Here is an 8,643-nt window from a genome sequence, read left to right on the forward strand (position 1 = left end):
CGGCCTTTTGGATTTGGTAGAATCGGATGGAAGTGTTTCGACGGACCTCTTCGCAGGGACAGAGGCAGTTTTCTCACTCGAAGCCGGTTTGGAAATAGGCAAGGTATCCTCATAATCGATCTGAGGTACCTTTGCCTTTGGCTGAGCCTTTTTTATTCGTTTTGGCTTTGGAAGGGGCAGGGTTTGTGTTGGCTGAGCGTCAACATCAGTTGAAATGTTAGCCAGGAGATCTTTCGCAATTGGTTTTGGGCGACCCATCTCGGCAGAAGAAACTGTTCGGCATCAACGGCGGCGTTGGGATATTGGAATCAAGAATGGAGCCGAGGTTGACGGCATCTCAGCTGGATCAGAGGTTGACCCTTGGTCTGTCCGAGATGTGGACGCGGTTTATGGAGTTGTGGCAGATGGTGGAGAAAGGCTTTTCTTCTTCCTCCTAGGGACGTCGGGCAAAGCTGACTTGTATGTTGGAATAAAATTGAGAAGCAGAGGCGCCTTCCATTTATGGACTAACAAGTCCAAAAGTTTCTTCAAATCCTTGCTGGGAATGAAGGATTAGCGAAAGTCTTTTGGTGACTTAGGAACAGCTGCAAGAAAAATAGACATTAAGAAATAGATAAAGTATAAAAGATTTTAAAAAACAAGTAGGTATGAATGCAGGGCTCTTACCATTGCCCTCTACAAAGACTGATCGAAGGAGAGGGAAGAGATGGAGGTCTTCATCTGGGGCGAACTCCCAGTTCCCCGAAGTAATGAAATAATCGTCCCCAGCTCCCTTGTTGGTGTTAGGGAGGTCGGCAACGATTTTGTATTCAGTGGACCTCGGCTTGAGGTAGTAAACGTAGCCAGTGTCTTTTTTAAGGCCACACATAGTATAGCAATATTGGATGTCGACTAATGTGATCCTAGCATTTTCTTGTTTGGCTAAGGCTATGATACCATTGATGGTTCGATAGGAATTGATGGAAAGTTGCATTGGGTTTAACTTGTAATAATGAAGTATTTCACGGAAAAGGATGTTGAGTAGGAGCCGAAGTCCACACTCAATGAAGGCTACCACAGGGAAAGGCATAGAGTCGTCAGTAGGCATGATGGAGTCATCATCCCCAGCCAACCTCAGATGGATGTCGACTGGGATTTCAAACTCTTGTCTAAAAAATTTTAGTTTAGATGGGGTGTCTACCCTATGTTCCACATACCCATGATATCGTCTTAATCGAAGGGGTTAGATTTCAGACGATGTTTTGAAAGGGTTAATGGGACCTCGGCAAAACACTTAGGTAAATACAGGTTTCAGTTTTTTCCTAAATTGTGGGTTCTACAGACAAATCCCAAACCTAAATCTATGGAAACGAAGATTGAAGGCACGAATCTGGAAAAGACACAAAAAACAGAAACAAGAACGAGTTTCAGAATCAAGAACAGAGATGGTCTATCAAGAGCATAAAGAATACAAGAAGTATAGGGCTAAGAACAATGGCAAAAGTATAGGGAAGTGGTGAAACAGTGCGTGTGTTCAAGATATGGGCAAGGGCAAAATCGTGGAAAAAACACATTCAGATGTATGATTCACAAGTTAAAAGTTTGAACAAATACAGTAATGGCAGCAAGTAATAGAAAGCATCAAAGAATTGAAAATGAAAGGAACAGTAAACTCACCGAAGAAAAGAAGCCGGTGTAAGGATCGTCTAAGTCAGACAATGGTTACAGAAGTAACAGAACGGCGAAAGCTTCACCAGAAGGAGGAATGAAGGCAGTTGTAGAGCTTGAGGTCTGGAACAATGGCGTATTCAAGAGCTAGAGAGAGAAAAGGCAAAGGAATTGAATGAAAAGTGAAGAAATGAAAGAAGAGGGAAAAGTTTTTGTTAAAACTTGAAAAGGCGGCGAAATCAAATTAAATGCACCTAGCGCAGCGAATGCATCAAACGGCGCATGCAGACAAGACGGTTTATTGGCGCGTCACAAGCACGATCCAATAAGGATAAAACGCGTGAATGAAACGGTTGAAAAGTGATGTTTTGACAGCTCATACGCATAAAGGAGTTCATTGGAACTGTTGTTCTTTAAGAATACGTGTCGGCCTTAAACAATGATCTCAGCTAAAATAATTTAAGCCGACGTACTGAAAGGAGGTACCGATATAGGTTCCATCACCTCAGAATGCCGAAGTAATAAAACCTAGGGGGCAGTTGTGGAGATATATTTTCTAAATACCAACACGTGGCTAAGGTGACGCCGACGTGTCAGCCGAGGTACCATGTGTCCTGGTTGTGATGCCGAGGTCATCTCAGCGAGGCCGAGGTTACCTCCGAAGATATTGGAATCCGAGATAAGCGGATAAGGCACAAGAGTCCTAGAAAAGGAGAAGACTACAGTTGGGAAAGGATAAGACTCTTAGGGAGTTTATCCCAAGCCTACTGGGAGTCCAAGATAGATAGTAATCCTAAGTCCATTAGAGCTAGGTTCCTGTTGGGACAAGGACTGAGTTAGCTATAAAAGAGAGGCACCCCCGTAGGTCTAAGGTACGCAATTTATATTCTGAACAGTGAGATTTTCACTATTGATTATCTTTGAGAGATATACTGACTTGATCGTCGGAGTGCCCCCAAGTGGACGAACCACTGCCGAAATCTTCTCTTTCTATAGGTTAGCCAGGTGTCATCTATTCTGCCAGTGTTCTCCAGCTGAATACTGAGTTGGGTAGTGTGAACGGAAAATCACTCACTCACTAAGATAGTCAAGAAAAAATCTTAATTTTGAAACTATTTAAAGCAATTTCTCCCAAAATATAATCCTTCAAATAATAAAAGCAAAGAACTTAGATTAAAGCATTTGTTTAATCTAGTAATGAATGAATCCAACATAAATACCAACAAATATCTTTTAATAGTCGTCTGCTTTCTGAAAAAAGTATATAAAGAGAGAACTAAACTAACTTGTGCATAAAAGTCTCCTCTCTCTCTTGGTAATGCAAACAAATGCTCAAATTTTTTTTTTATAACTAGAAATATTCAGGAATCTAGACTACAGTATCTCAAACAAGGCCTAAGATAAATCATACATTTTTTTTGTCAATCAATAAAAATATCTACCATATAAAAAAACTTATAGTCGAACAATTATAATCCAATACATATATAAACTCAACAAACGCAGTCCAAAAATAACCTAAAAAGGGTATCATAAAAAACACAATAAAATTCCATAATAAAAAAAAATCTGCATTAGTTGAAGGAGATAGGTTGGCTTGGGAAAGAGATCGCAATTTTGTAATGGAGGTTTATGTATGCACATACATTGCAATTCATCTCAAATTGTAGGGTTTCATTTGTTCAAATTTGATTGCTTGAACTATATAACCACCACTTAATTTACCCAAAAAAAAAAAAACACTAATCACAGACTTCAACAATAAACATGTGGGTGTTGATTTCCGACCACACAACCAAACAGGGAACTCAGCTGGAAAGTACTGATAGAATAGACTAAGTCTGAACACTTGCCAACAAGAAGATGAGAATACCGCGGTGGTTTGTTCACACGGGGATACTCCGACGATCATGTCAGTAAATCTTATCTCTCACAGATATCAATACAAGTACTTAAACTTCACCAATGAAAGCATAAAAGCATATCAAATCAAACCATACCTTAGACTGACGAGGGTACCTTACTTTTATAATGATCAGTGTCCAACTTCTCCTAGAAGTCTTACTTCATGGGACTCTATTCTTTACAAGGATAACATTTATCACAACTCACACTATTCAGATTAAGATGAACTCCCTCAAGAGTCCCATCTCTATCCAAATAGGTAGCTTGATGTCATCTAGGACTCTAGTCTTCTATCCAAATATCTCGGATTTTGGTATCCCCGTAGAATACCTCGGTAGTGCCCTAAACATCTCGGCAAACATGATCTGCCCACGTGGCACCTCGTCTGACACCTCAGCATCACCTTAGCCACGTGGCGTCATCTCAAAATACTTCCCCACAAAACACAACAACAAAATCATGAGAAAATAATTCAACAAGTGAACACACAATGATCTCAATCGATACAACTCCACAAATGTGTGTGAATTATTAAAACACCACATACTCTACAAGTAACTTAAATAAAACTATGGCCACAAGAAGCATAAATAGAATTGATTTTAGAAGTGTGAAGGAGATGGAGAAATCGATCGATCATGAAAAGAAAGAAGCAGTTATGGCATGCTAAAAATCGATTGAGAGAGAGAGAGAGAGAGTTAGCGCTTCCCCATAAATCGATTGAAAAAGAGAGAGATAGAGGTTATTGTCGTAGATGGAGGGGTTTCGGGTTGAGTGAATCGTAGAGGGCTTGAAATTAGGATGAGGGTTTGGTTGAGGGAAAATCGTTGAAGTGAAGAAGACGGGGAGAGAAAGAGAGAGAGAGAGCTCCACAACTGATATCTAGTTGGAGAGAATGCCTTCACTTCAAAGATGGAACCCAATAGAGGCTCGTAATTCTGTTGTTGCTGGAAATCAAGGATTATACAGAGATTCGACAATGGAATCCAATAGAGGCTTGGTGTTAATGGAAATCTAGGGTTACACCGAGGAAGAGAACAAGAGGGAGAGACAAAATAGAGAGTGAGGGAAGGGGGATGGAAATAGGAGGGTTAACCAGTTGCCCTAGTTTCCAATTTTTTACCATTAAACAATTCAATGGTCTTGATCAATTATTTGTAATCCAAGGGCCAATAATTAGGTTGCATATAGTGTGCAACCTTAAGGGGGTTGCTCACTTAAACAGCTCTCATAAATATTTTGCTAAGGTGAGGAGTGAAACCACAACAAGTGTGTGCTTGATGTTTGCCAATTATTCTTCATGGTTTTAATGTAAGATTTTATTTTATTTATTGGTTATTTTATTTGGAAAAGTATTTTATTTTGTATAATTCTTTGATTTATCATTAACTCCGAGTACGGTGAATGCTTAGAATTCCCTGCGAATTAAATTACTAGTTTTGACATGTTTAACCAATCAAGATTTTATGAAATCATCTTTTGGAAAATAATTTTCATGAACTAAAAATTGCTAAACTTTCCGATTGGGTTCAACTTTTGTATGAATCTCAATTGAGTTATAAAATTAGAAATTTTGGCAAACACCATTCAACTTGTTGTGAGTGGATCTCTGAACCTTAATCTCATTAAAATTTATATAATCAATCACGTTAAATTTTTTGTGACCAAATCAAACTCCATATCAATCCAAAATTTCATAATCACTTTGGACTTGCGCAATAAATCCCTCTGGAAATGACCTTGGAACTTCCGAGAATTACTATGCTTGACGATGACATTTTCCTACGCTTGGGAAGCCAATTATAGTGAACAACAAAAACCGACAAGCACTAAGTAACTTAGGCTTAAACTTTTGGGTCATGTTGGTAGACCCACAAGTTATTTGGGATAGCAAGTAATGGGGCGTTACAACATAGAGTGGTGGTTTTGCTATATTCATCTCTTAAAGGTAAGATTTTTGTTATTGTACCCTTATCTATGAATTTAGTTTCAATATATCAATAGATGATTTGTAAGGGCATATATGATTAGCTAAATATATTGATGAAGTCTATATTGGGGTGTTGGTTTTGCTGGAATTTAGAGTGTACCTTGCGTTGCTTTTGGGTGTTTGTATATTGTAGCTGATATGTAGTCAGTATACTTAATGGTGGTGTAACTGTGGGATGCAAGTTTGGCTGCTAGCAATTAAAAATGTATATATATGCATATAAACAACAATAGAATAATATAAGTTTTGAAGAATTGCCGAAGACATAGTGGCTCTGTTTTGGTGTTGGGATTTGGAAACTACCGATAGACTATAGGATTAGTTTATTCTATTATAAAAAATAAAAATAAAAATAAAAATGAGGGATGCATTATGGTGGTCAATAATAATTGTTTATATCGTGTAATATTTTATTAGGTTTGTGAGATTAAGGAGGATCTTTGTAATTTGAGTTTAGTTTTGGAAATATTATTTAGCTGTTTGAGGTAAATAACCCTCTATCATTGTTTGTTCATTTTTATTCCTATTGAATCGTTTGAAATTATAAATATTTATTTATAACTTTTAAAATAAAATATGGGTCAAGTATAAAATAGAATTGAATATTATTCTGAAAATTATTTGAATATTTTGTGAAACTATTATGAAAGCTTGTACCAAATATTTATTTTGAAAATATCAAACACTTTATTTAAAAGGAGTTTATTGTTTGAATTTTGAACATCACTCTAGTCTGACTATGATTTGGACCCTAGCCAATGAGAGTTATTTATTGGCACAAAAACTAGTGTCTTTTGGGGCTTTACCACCGGCCTATGTGTGGTTCTGGGCCTTGTCACGGGCTAATTGACCATAGTCACCAAGATTTGAGTTTTTGTGAATCGAATCATTGAACCATCTGAATATCAAACTATCGATTTGAACAGCGAAATTACTTTAAATTACCTTATTGTCTTTTTAGTTAAAATGTATTGCTACATTGTTTATTCCAACTATGAAACCATCTTACGAGAGAATTGTTCATTTATTGATTTGTAGCAAAAATATATTTATTAGTTATCGACTATTTTCTTTGTATACTTGATCTAGCTAGCAGTCATGGTTGGTTATTTACTAGGTTTCCTAGCTTACCCTTCTTTTAATTTTTTTTTTTTCAGATTTTGAGGAGTAGAGCTGTGCGTGGTTTTTCACTTGTGGGAGTGCTGAAAGTAGGAATATGATTTTAAATTACTTTGGATTACTATTTTGTTAGTGGATTATATTAGTGGATTTGGTGGACAGTTTCATATGATAAAGATTGTTTATTATTTATAGATTTTGACATTGTGAAAATTAAAAATTTGTTTTGAGTATTTTTATTTTGGTGGTTTATTTAATTAGACTCTTAGCCTTGCATGCTCAGTTAGATGGGTGGGGGGCATTGTCACAGGGCTTGGGGCATGACAATAGAAGTGTTGTTAGGCTTTTGTGGGCCATCACAGAACTTACATCAATAATTCGGATCGCTTAATATGTAGAACTCGTCAAGTAATTCATTCTTGTAAAAAAATCACGTTACTCAGATCTCAATAGCCACTTTGTTAGATCATATTTGTATTAACAATTTGTTTTTAAGATTATACTTACTGTTAATATAAATTTGAGTTGATTAAGTGGCTATCGATATCTGATCAACGTAATTTTTTTAAAGGATGAAATACTCGACTATTCTTATACATTGAATAGTTTGGGTCATCGATGTGAGCTCCGTGAAATGCCCATAGGGGCCCAATAGCACGCTCTAGTAAGATTTTGAATTGGAGAGTGCCTTTCAAATATCCCAATTCTTGAACAAAATTCAAAAAATATTGGGTTAAAAAAAAAAACAAGGTGTTATGCGTTTTTTATTTCAAATGTCAGTATTTTAAATTCAACAAATTAAACCCTGGAGTTTCATTTGTGTTTTAATATGCCGTCTTTGTCCATCTCCGTCTATGTAAGGTAACGGAGAATCGCTTTAAGGCTTAAAGTTAAAAATACTGGGATTTAAAGTGGAAAAGGCGTGAAACCTTGAGATTTTTTTTGTAATAAATCCCAATATTTAATTTTTTTTAATGTATATATATAATTGACATGTCTTATTGTATATATGTATGTGTGTGTACTTGTATACATAGTGAAATTTTTTTAGTCAAATTTTGGCTCTTCGGACGATAAAATTTTAATTTTGTCCATAATTTTGATAACTAAAAATAACATTAATCCATTAAAGCACTGATAAGTGTCTCTTACATTTCAAGTAGTTTTAATCCATTAAAGCACTAATTAATGTCTCTTACATTTCAGGTAGCCTTAATCCATTAAAGTATTGATAAGTGACTCTTACAATTCAGGTAGCCTTAATCCATTAAAGCACTAATTAGTGTCTTACATTTCAGGCAACCCTTCTTAAAAATAACATTAATTCATTAAAGCGCAGATAAGTGTCTTTTACATTTCTGGTAACTTTAATCCATTAAAACACTGATTAGTGCCTCTTATATTTCAAGTAGCCCTTTTTACATATTCATCAAAATGAGACAAAATTAAAATTTTATCAGCGGAAGAGTCAAAATTTGAATAAATCTTTTTTATCATATATACAAGCACATACAATGTGCCTGTTTGGCAGAAATTATTTACAGCTTATTTCAGCTTTCAGCTTAATTTAAGCTATTTTGATGTGTTTGGTTTAGCTTATAGCTTATAGCTTATAGCTTTGTGGAAGTCAGAAATCAACTTATTCTTTGAGTGGGGCAGGAGATGCTTTAAGAATAAGCTGGAAATCAGCTTAAGCTGAAAGTTATAAGGTATAAGCTGTTTAGGCATAAGTTATAAGCACTTTCCCATAGCTCTACCAAACAGGGCTAATGTTATATAGACACCACAAAAAATATATATATTAGGTGTTGATACCCCATTTTGTCCCACCTGATAAATAAATGCCCCCAAGAAATGCTCTACAAAAAAAAGATTTTATTTTATTATTTTATTAGGTGTGGTCTTTTAACCCAGAACTTTGGTATTATGATTGTGTGCTACCACTTTATGGTTGCGATTGTGGATTCAACACTTGTAATTAA

The sequence above is a fragment of the Camellia sinensis genome, chromosome 9 (genome assembly GCF_055761805.1).
Source record: "Camellia sinensis isolate YWXY chromosome 9, ASM5576180v1, whole genome shotgun sequence".
Lineage (NCBI taxonomy): Eukaryota > Viridiplantae > Streptophyta > Magnoliopsida > Ericales > Theaceae > Camellia > Camellia sinensis.